The sequence below is a fragment of the Rhineura floridana genome, chromosome 10, assembly GCF_030035675.1.
Source record: "Rhineura floridana isolate rRhiFlo1 chromosome 10, rRhiFlo1.hap2, whole genome shotgun sequence".
NCBI classification, from domain to species: domain Eukaryota; kingdom Metazoa; phylum Chordata; class Lepidosauria; order Squamata; family Rhineuridae; genus Rhineura; species Rhineura floridana.
Genome location: NC_084489.1, coordinates 22,128,598 through 22,139,764, shown reverse-complemented (window position 1 = coordinate 22,139,764; position 11,167 = coordinate 22,128,598).

Sequence of the window (11,167 nt, the reverse complement as noted above, 5' to 3'; positions counted from 1 at the left end):
ACGGACAAATCAGTGACTTTCAGTTTCCCTCAGCTTCTATTTTTTTCAGTCTTAAATTCAGTTTCCCCCTTTTTGCATCAGTTCACTTCTAAAATAAGTCTTCATGAAAATTTGTCAGTTTCCTAATATACACATTTTTGCAAGTAATTTTCCCTAACATAATGTATGTTTATGTTTTTTGTTAATATATGCATTTGTATGCACACTTTGCCCTAGCATATGCATTTTTGGTACATATATTTTGATTGTTATTATTATTATTATTTATTACATTTGTATACTGCCCCATAACCAAAGTTCTCAGGGCGGTTTACAATGATTAAAAACATTAAAAACAAATATACAAATTTAAAAACACTTTAAAAAAAACAATTTAAAAACACATGCTAAAATGCCTGGGAGAGGAGAGTCTTGACCTGGCACAGAAAAGATAACAGTGTTGGCGCCAGGTGCACCTCGTGAAAACCATCATTCCATAATTTTGGGGCCACCACTGAGAAAGCCCTCTCCTTTGTTGCCATCCTCCCAGCTTCCCTCGGAGTAGGCACCCGGAGGAGGGCCTTTGATGTTGAGCGTAGTGTATTGGTGGGTTTGTGTCGGGAGAGGCATTCCATCAGGTATTGTGGTCCTAAGCCATGTAAGGCTTTATAGGTTAAAACCAGCACCTTGAATCGAGCTCAGAAACATAACAGGCAGCCAATGCAAGCGGACCAGAATCGGTTTTATATGTTCGAACCGTCTGGTCCCTGTTACCAATCTGGTCACTGCATTTTGCAGAAGCTGCAGTTTCCAAACGTCTTCAAAGGCAGACCCACGTAGAGTGCATTGCAGTAATCTAACTACATCAAATTTGGAGCAGTGAAGATTTCAAAGGATTGCTGCATTTTGGTTTCCATATTATTTCATGTAGTATGAATTAAAATGCAAATCAAACTGAATTCTGTGGCCTCCTCTTCCTAGATCCAAATCATTGACTTCATATGTGCTATATTACCTAGCTTCCATTCAGAGTTGGCTGTGCCTTCTTTTCCCCGAGGAATCTGGAAGCAAACTGTTAGATGCCTCAAAGGAAACGCTAATAAACGATCATAAATGAGTTGCGAATCATCTAAAAAGATTGTGTTGAAACATGGTTTGCATACGTTGGCTATTGAGCTTGAAATAATGTGCTAACACCCACAGAGATTTCCCACTGGACAATAATGGGCAACAGCACTTGAAACAGCCTTTACAAAGTCAAAAGATTTTGGAAGATGAATGTGGGTGGTATGACCATTCAAATGAAGCCATTTATCCTTTTTCGTGGATAACAATGGATATTCATAAACAATGATAAGCTGCCGAGTCAAAACCTGGAGCAGGCCTGTAATGTCTTTGTGTGTGTATAAGGACTTATACTATGAGCTGCCTTGCAAATATTTATATTGCAAGGTGGGCTATACATTTTTCAAATAAATAAAATAATAAATTAAATGGGCTTTGTTGTGAGTTTTATTGATGTAGTACAATGTGAATGTTCAGACGTTGCCAGACTGTTCTTCTGCCAGAAACGAAACATGGTTAAGGAATGGAATGAAGAAGAGCTTTGTGAAGCTTACAAACCACCATTCTAGGGTGGCCATGTGTCCTACTTTACAGAGGGCAGTTCTCTCATTGGAAGGACTGCCTGGTCCAAGTTCCACTTGAAGATAAAGGACTATAAGGAGAGAGAGCAGGGCCTTTGAAGTTGCCTATCAACAGCACTCAGACAGCAAACTCAGTAAGCACACAAGTCATCTGGACACAGTCTCCCCCACTATGGCAGGATATAGTGTATCTCTGTTGTAGTAAATATTCCTAAATTTGCACACTCAGTTTTTATATATGAATTTTGTTTATGAATTGCTGCCTAAGAAGCAATTGTATATCTAAAAATTGTTAAAACAATTGCAGATATAAAACCAATTAAAATAATTACATATATTAATAAAAACAAAACAATTATATATATAATTGTCTAATACAGATAGCAACTGAGATTAAAAAAAGCTTCACTGAGAAGGCTGGTTGAAAGAGGAAAGTTGAAAAGACAATAGAGATGGTGCCTGTCTTGATATTTAATGGGACAGAGTTCCAAAGAGCAGGTGCTGCCACACTAAAGGAGCTGGAATCATGGGACAGAGCAGGTGCAGGGAATTCTTAGCCCTCCAGATGTTGCTGAACTACAATCCACATCATCACCAAGCATGGCCAGGAATCATGGGAGTTCTAGTTCCGCAACATATGGAAAGCCAAGGGTTCCCCACACCTGAGATAGAGAAAAGAGATTAGGGAAGCGAGTCAAGCTAATGTTTGGAAAAGAAGTGCATTTCCATTTCCTGTCTAGGGCAGGTTGCTGACTTCCCTAGGACCATGTGACTGACCAGCCCAACCAGCTATGGTTGAAGGATGCTCACAAATAGGACTCCTTCCCCTCTAACCTGAGGCTATGGGAGCAGTGTGTTCCATATTCCCCCTTCCTGCTAGGAACTCAGGATAGGAAACCTCTCTCTCTCTCTCTCTCTCTCTCTCTCTCTCTCTCTCTCTCATTCTCTCTCTCTCTCTCTCACACACACACACACACACATCATATTACCCTCACAACAACCCTATAAGGTAGGTTAGGCTGAAAGAGATGTCACCGAGTGTGCTTAATAGTTGAGTGTTGCTTTGAACCCAGGATTCCTTTGACAACTGGTGCAATGGGATGTAAAACAGGAACCAAAAAGTTCTGCGTGCACAGAGTGATTTGGATTTTTGTTTTTTGAGCATCAGCCTTCTGTGCTGCATAGCGAGTCATATTTGAAGCTCAGGAGACTCAAGAGAAATCCAGTGTGGTGCTGACACAGCCTAACAACTGAGAAAGCCTGAATTTATTAATTTGCCGTTTACCCTGAACAATGACTCATGGTGTTATATTTAAAGATAAATTTAAAACAGTGTGTTGCCTTGCAAATGTAAATGATTATGTTTAACTGCAAATTGCTTTGAACTGTGTAATGAACAAAAAGCCAGCTGGAAATGAATGCAGACAGAGCATTTGGGGAGCGAAAGGGAAGGAGCAAATTCAAATACAAAGGTTTTGCACAGTCCAAGAGACCAAAATGCACCTAGAAATGATAACAAGAAGACCCAAATCAGTGTTGTCTTGCCAGACCTGGCCTAAGACATTTTGCTGTCTGAGGCAAATGGTGCCATTGTCCCCATTCCATGTACAGAAGCCTACTGGTATGGCCATCTTCTCTGGCAGGATCTGATATTGAGCAATACAGGCAAGCCCTGATTGGAGATGGAATTGTCAAGATCAAAGGATGTTCCTCTGTGGGCACAACCATTCCTTCCAACAAGCTCCCATACAAAAACAAAACTCTAATGCATCCACTTAGTGCACATTTACAGTAGATTGAAGCTGAATTGTGCTGAGACACTGTGGATAAGCGGTTCCTAGGTCTGAGAATGGGGGGAGGGTTGCCTGTTCTAGATGGGGTTGCATGCCCTCTGAAGGAACAGGTACACAGTTTAGAGGAGTTCTTGGAACCATCTTTGTCCATGGTGGTCCAGGTGGCCTCTGTAGCGAAGAACACATATCACCAGCTTCAACTGGTGTGTCAGCCGTACCCTTTCCTTTACAGGGATAACGTGGCCACTGTGACTCATGCATTGGTAACCTTACATTTAGACTATTGTACTGAACTCTAAGTAGGGCTTCCCTTACAGGCAGTCTGGAGACTGCAGCTGATGCAGAATGCTGCAGCCAGGGTAGTCAGTGGTGCCCAGAGCTTGAAAGATTACTTTTAAAAAGTAATAAATTACAGTTACAATTACTTGGCCCAAAAAAGTAGTAATTACCGTTACAATTACAATTGCTCTGAAAGTAACTGATTACTTTACTTTTTCTCAAAAGTAATCACTACAATTACATTTCAGTTACTTTTTAAAAAAAACTCCTACAAGGTGCTGGCCTTGGCTGCTGCACATCTAAGAAGCCTAAAACAATATTAAAAATAAACACACACACACAGGGGGTAGTAGAATAAAAAATTTTATCCATAAGATTAACATAATGGCATAACAGAATCTCACATCCCCCCAAGCAATGAAGATACCCCAACTCTTGAAATCAAATTTTACACTTGAAATGCTTTTATAATATGTTTCTGTTATGTCTCAAAAGAACAAGATGCTCAAAGAGCATGTCAGACAAGGAATGTCTTTTTACAGTCATTACGTTGCCACCAGTACTGAACAGGCGTTCTACTGCGGCGCTTGAAGGCATGCACACATGGAAAGCACGTGGAAAGCCGTGGAGTGATGACACTTCCCTGCTGGGAGACCTCAGGTACCTCACCAGTTCCTCCTCAGCAGTGTCCACTGCTGACTTCTTGCCCTGGGGCAGAAAGTTAAAGAAGTCATCTTCTAAGTCATCTCCTTCCTGGTCTTTATCTGAAGACTGATCACTGTCCTCATTAAGTACACCCATCTTTATTTCAGCTTTCAACAAGGCTTCCATTGTGTATCTAAGAAAGAGAGAGGATATGTTAACACATATATGTTAGGAAACCATCATCTGCTCTTCATTTCCTGATGCTTGTCATGTCCCCTGGTTCAGGGTCCAGCCTGAGCCTGTGGATGATGACATGGAAGGTAGGAAGGTGACCAAGTCACCACACTCATGGGGCAGCACAGCAGACCCTTAAGGATTACCTGCAGCAACCCAAGGTTGTGATGAGGAGCCCCAGGAAGAATAGGCCCAGCCCCTGCCTACCACCTTAAGCCCTCTGATGCCTCCCTTGAGACAACATTTCCCTTGGAGTAATCCACCCAAAGGGCTTCCCTAATGTTCTTACTGGTTGGTATGGGTGGTGGCCTGACACGATTCCAGCCAATCTAGTTTGAAGCGAGGGTGTAGGCAGGCTGCCAGAAGAAGCCTCTTGTCCTCCCAGATAGCTGCAAACCGCTTTCTTAGGGCTTCGCGCACACCTCTCAGCAGCTGAAAACAGTATGTGTACCTCTCAGGTTTGTTTTCCAGTCCTTCTAATTTGCGGTCCAGATTGCAGAGCGTTGGTAGCAAATACCCCATGAACATGCCGTTCTCCCGTTGCAGGATATCTAGGGACTGGGCTAGTGGCTCCATAATCTCTGTGTATTCCTGTACCACTTCAATCTCAGCAGCTGTGATCCTGGACAAGGAGCAGCGGTCCATTATGGCATGCATTTTTAGTGGCACAGTTGACAGGAGCTCATGTAGTTGCTTCAATGCATCAAAGGTGGAATTCCACCTGGTCTTATTCGGTACCTTCAGATACACACCACATTGCGCACGGATATACTCAGCAATCTGGGCTGACTGGTTCTGCTTGGACCACAACTTGCTGCACTTTCCCATCAAGGAACGAAACTGTTTCTTGAAAGGACCAAGAAGACTACTTTTGGAGGAGTCAGAAAGCATGGCCTCTATGTCTTGTGTTGCCACAAGGTTGTTGGTGTGGCTAGCACATCTCTGGTGTGGTGGTAAAACAAAATCCTCTCCTGAGTCTGCAGCTTCTTCCTCTGCCTCAGGTCCTGTGTCCAGGATCTCACAGATAGGCACTAACTCCACCTCAGCCTCCTCCTCCTCCTGGTTATCACCATCATCGTCACTGGTGCCTGCAGCTTCCACTGGTTCTTTGGCCATGAAAACTCTGAACGCTTTCACAAAGTTGGAGCCATAGTCTGTAGTAGTGCACATAACTTTGTTGTGGATCCTGTACTGCACATGTACATCATGCAGTGCTTTTGAAAGGACATCGTACGTATGGCGCCCCTTCAGACGCTTACAAGCCAAGGCCCCGACCTCACGTTTCAGGGTAGTTGGGTTGATCCAGTGGGCTGTTACCCCAAAGTAACTCTTCTTGCCATTGGTCCAACAATCTGCAGTGGTTGCTATATATGCCACAGCACCCATTCGGTTTGCAAGAGTTTCTCTCATGTGGCATGCTCTCTTCTCAATTCTGTCTCTCAGAGTCTTGGCACATATGATGGTGAGATCTTTGGGGAGTCCAATGCGAACCAGATTTATGAATGATGGTTTGTCCACAGTCTGAAGTGGTAATGTCTCCTCTACAATGAAATCAATGATTCTCCTGTCGAGATTGCTCTGGGTGACAGGCTCCCTGCCAGATCCCCACCTCTCAAGGGTTGTCTGCTGCTGCTTCAGCATTTTGGGAGGAGGGGTGTCATGCATTGGTTCAGGAAGGCCACGTCTCCTTGCCTTTATTGCTTCTTCAATTGCTCTCAGCTTCTCAGGATGTGCCCTCTGAGGAAGAAGAACAAAGCATGAATCCAAGAAAAAATGGAAGAGGAACTTCACAATTTAAACATAAATAGACAATGGACACTCTTTGAGGACCAGCATGACAAAGGCTTACCTCAAAATGTTTCTTCACATTGGATGAGGAGGAAACAGCTGATCTCAGATTTTTGATCCTTGGAAGGCAGTAATTGCATCGTACAACAACATTTTTCCCACTCTGGCTCACAAATGTACAAGCTTTCTCAAAGCCAAACCATGGTACTTGCTGTTCTGCAGATGTGGCTGTGGGCAACTTGCACTGCTTCATGCTCTCCTCCTCCTCATGCACAGGGCCTCCTTTCTGAACCTCACTTTCTAGTTTTGCCTCCTCAGGATCAACAAGCTGTGACTCAAGTGGCCGCACTAACTGACTGCTGCTCTCAGCAGCAAAACCTGCAACAGGGGTCTCTGTAATAAACAAGAGATAATGCTCCTATATGGGTGAACTTCAGCTGTGATGTGCCCCCATCTCTTCCCCATGCTGCAAGATCCCCCAGTCAGAGTGGAAGTAAGCAGGTCGATAGCACAATTAAAAGAGATCCTATTTGCATCAGTTTTGCTCACTGAATAACCCTGCCTGGGCCAGTCTAACCTACTATCTCACAGGGTTGTTGTGAGAACAAAATGAGACTAGGGTTCAAATCCCCACATAGCCATGAAGCTCACTGGGTGACCTTGGGCCAGTCACTGCCTCTCAGCCTCATGAAAACCCTATTCATAGGGTCACCATAAGTTGGAATCAACTTGAAGGTGGTACATATATTTTTTATTTTGAATATGATGATTATGATAATAAATATGCAGCATTTCAAATTAATTCTGTATGAGAAGCATTCCATGCCAAGCTTGGAAAACCAAGGATGAGGTATAAAATGTAGACAAAAATACTTTTGACAAAATGCCGTTTATCTTTTATATCTATATCTGTAATTAGCAATACAGCTGAATGATGTATGTAAAGTATTTTTTCTTTCCCTTTTCTTTTTTATTAATATTTTAGTACTACTGCTAAAGTTCTGATGAAAGAATAAAGCATTCATTAGCCAAATTCAAATGATTAGAACACATCACATAAATTCCACTGAAGTTGGAGTTTTTGCCATAGAAAATGAAAAAAACATATAACCTATGATAGCCCAATAGACAATCAGAACTAATATAAAACCCTATTGCTTCTCATTTGCAAATCTTGCAAGATCTAAGGTAACTCTAGATCATGTGAGTTCAGGTGATGCATGTTATGTACATTTGTATAGATATTAGCAGAGATTGTCAACAGTCTATCTCTCTCTGGGACTGGGAATCTCTCTCTTTCTCACAGAACATGAGTTTGAGAGCTGGGGGACTGAGAGGAGGAGCTGCAAGGACCCTACTTCTCACCTCATCTCTGCCAAGAACAAAAAAAATCAGCCTTAAGCCATTTATTATACGCCTAATGATTTTTTATTTTTATTATTATTATTACTGAGACAGTTTTTGTCCCACATACAATTCAGTCTTGTGATTAAACAGGACAAAAATACAAATAAAAAGAAAGATGGAGTTCAAATAAATATACAATAAAAAGCTAGCCGGCATTTTAAAAGGCAGGAGTGCTCTGTCTGGATAAATACAGCACACAGCTATGCATGGGAACAAGGGGGAGAGTTCAAAAAGGGGGGGAAGGAAGAGAATTAGGTCAAAGTTTCAGAAGTGCCTTGTGATTGATGGAGGGGGTGGCAACGAGGCAAGGAGAGGCAGTGGGGGGGCAGAAGGGGCTGTGGGGGGGCGGGGGGGCAAAAATGCCACGGGGGCGGAAGGGGCCGTGGGGGGCGCGCGCACACACACACACACACACACAAATCATCGTCACTCACCTCCACAGCTCTTTGCCATTCTGCTGCTGCCTTCTCCTCCGTTGTCCTTGCCCTGGCTTTTTCCTCCGGCGTCCATTTTTTCCTCTCAGACGCTAGCAGGCCCTGCCTATTCACCTCTTCCCTCGTGCCTCCTAACACAGATCACGAGGGAAGAGACAGTCTGCGCAGAGGTCCAATCAGTGTGAGGCACATGTCTTGTGTTAACCAATCACAGCCAGGAGCTGACTTCCCCTTGTTCCCGCCCCCAAGTAACGTCCAACCTAATGTGGAAACGTTAAAGTTGCAGCTGAAAAGTAGGGAAATTACTAGTCGTTCCGTTACTTGCCAAATGTAATGGAATTACCCACTCGTTATTTAAAATTGTAACGAATTACAAGTAACTCGTTAAAAATAACGAGTTACTTCCAAGCTCTGGTGGTGCCTCTTATCAGGTGTATATCATGCCAACACAAAGGGACCTACACTGACTGCCTATTAACCACTGAGCCAGTTTTAAGGTTCTGCTACTTCCATATAAAGACCTGTGCAACCCAGGACCAGGTTACCTGAAAGACTGTCTTCCCCTCCATTGTCCAGTAAGGGCATTAAAATCAACAACCCATGAAGCTTTGTCATGGTCTGGTGATTATTGGCTTATGGTAACATGGAGGTGGGCTTTTTCACTGGTGGTACCATTGTTGTGAAATGTATTCACTGCTGAATTACAAGAGGCCCCCATTGGTATTGGCATTCTGCTGGTTCTGGAAGATATACCTCTTTAGGCTTGTTTTGCTGTTCATTTTCATAATGGATGTTTGTTTTAATGTTTTGATGGCATTGTTTTATTTGTATTTAAATTGTGCTTTTTGTAATTGGTTTTATACTTGTAAAACCACCTTGGTAATTAAGCAGTATATAAATTAGTAAATGATAATACAGAAAGTATGACAATCAAAATTAATTCCAGGTAACCCCCCCCCAACACTGGTATTAAACCATCTATCCTACGTTGTGGACAAAAAGTCATGATTCAGAGACAGGGAAGGGGAGGGACTCTACCAGTACAGAAACTTCTATATCAGCACCAATAATGGTTGAGAGATACATTAGCCAATGCCCACATCAATTGCCTTAGTGTGTCCTGGCCAATGCTGTTGGATTTAGAGTCAGTCTCACTGTTGTGTTTTTCTCCATTACGTTTAATGTGAAATCTCGGTTTAGGGCATTTCATACATTATTTTACAGATTATGCAGGACTCTGCATCTATACACAAGCATGACTAAGCCACTGTTGTAGCAATTAGACATGCCCCTTGAGACCCTTTAAGTAGTCTGAGAATGAGTTTTCTATTTGTGTGGGGAACTTTTCTGAGAGTGGGACTGTGTGAGCAAACAAGCACTCATAAGAACATAAGAACATAAGAACATAAGAAGAGCCTGCTGGATCAGGCCAGTGGCCCATCTAGTCCAGCATCCTGTTCTCACAGTGGCCAACCAGGTGCCTGGGGGAAGCCCGCAAGCAGGACCCGAGTGCAAGAACACTCTCTCCTATGAACAGTTTGAATCTGGTGCTATCTGTGAGTGCCTGCGCATCTGCTAGTGTGTTCTTGGTGATGAGAGTGGAGGCATTTCAGCTAGATCAGGCTTGTCCAACCTTTGGGCCACAGATGTTGCTGGACTACAGTTCCCATAATTCCTGACCATTGGCCATGCTGGCTGGGGCTGATGGGAATTGCAGTCTAGCAACATCTGGGAACCCAAAGGTTGGACAAGGCTGAGCTAGATCCTTCTCTGACACCACCTCTGGTTGAGTCTCTGAGTCCTCCCCCTCTTCAGGAGCTGAGGCAAAGCCGAGAGGCAGGACAAGAGCTGACTCACTGTAAGACAGCGCTTCTTCAGTTGTAACTGGAACTAAGGGGTGGAGCTGTCACTGTCTAAACTGCTGAAGCCTTCTCCTTCAGCCACCTCCTTCTGCAGTCCACTGGGCCCCTCTCCTGGATCCCATTCCTCCTCCTGATAACTCTGCCAGGGATCCTCCATGGGGCCCATGACATGATACCTATCAGATTGGTTATTTCTTTTTAATAATCTTACAAAGAAATATATTTTAAAAGAAGAAAGAAGAAAAAGAAAAAAACTTTTTACAAAGATACTTCTCTTACAGCTTATATATATGTATAACAAAAAGCATTACTGATAATATATATCTATATGTAGCATGGAGAGCCAGTGTGGTGTAGTGGTTAACGTGTCTGACTATGACCTGGGAGACCAGGGTTCAAATCCCCACATAGCCATGAAGCTCACTGGGTGACCTTGGGCCAGTCACTGCCTCTCAGCCTCAGAGGAAGGCAATGGTAAACCCCTCTGAATACTGCTTACCATGAAAACCCTATTCATATGGTTGTCATAAGTCTGAATCGACTTGAATGCAGTCCATTTCCATTTTTCATATGTAGCATATTATCAGAAATACAAACAGAGTTACATATATTAAATAGATCAAAGCAAAGAAAATAATTTGTATGGATACTTATTCTCCTGATACACTTCATTCCAGAAAATAATAAAAATTGCCCAGTTTTCTATATCTATTTGCCCATTTTTTCTCTTGAATAATATGCTATTTTTTATCAAATTGATGGTATCCCAGTTTCTGTTAAACCAATCAAGAACTGATGATACTTTAAGTTGCTTCCATTGTTTTGCAATTTCAATTTTTGCTAGTGTTAATAGTGTTACAATCATTTTTAAATCTGTTTCCATAACTACATCTTTCAAATAATTTTAATAAATATATATATGTGGTTCAAAGGGTAACCTATTTCCAGTTATTTCATATATATATTTTCCTAATATTTTTGTATTTTTAAACATTGCCAAAGATATGTAGACAATTAGCTTTACTATGGTTGCATCTCCAGCATTTATCAGTATTTGTTTTATATATTTTAGAAATTCTATATGGTGTGGGATACCACTG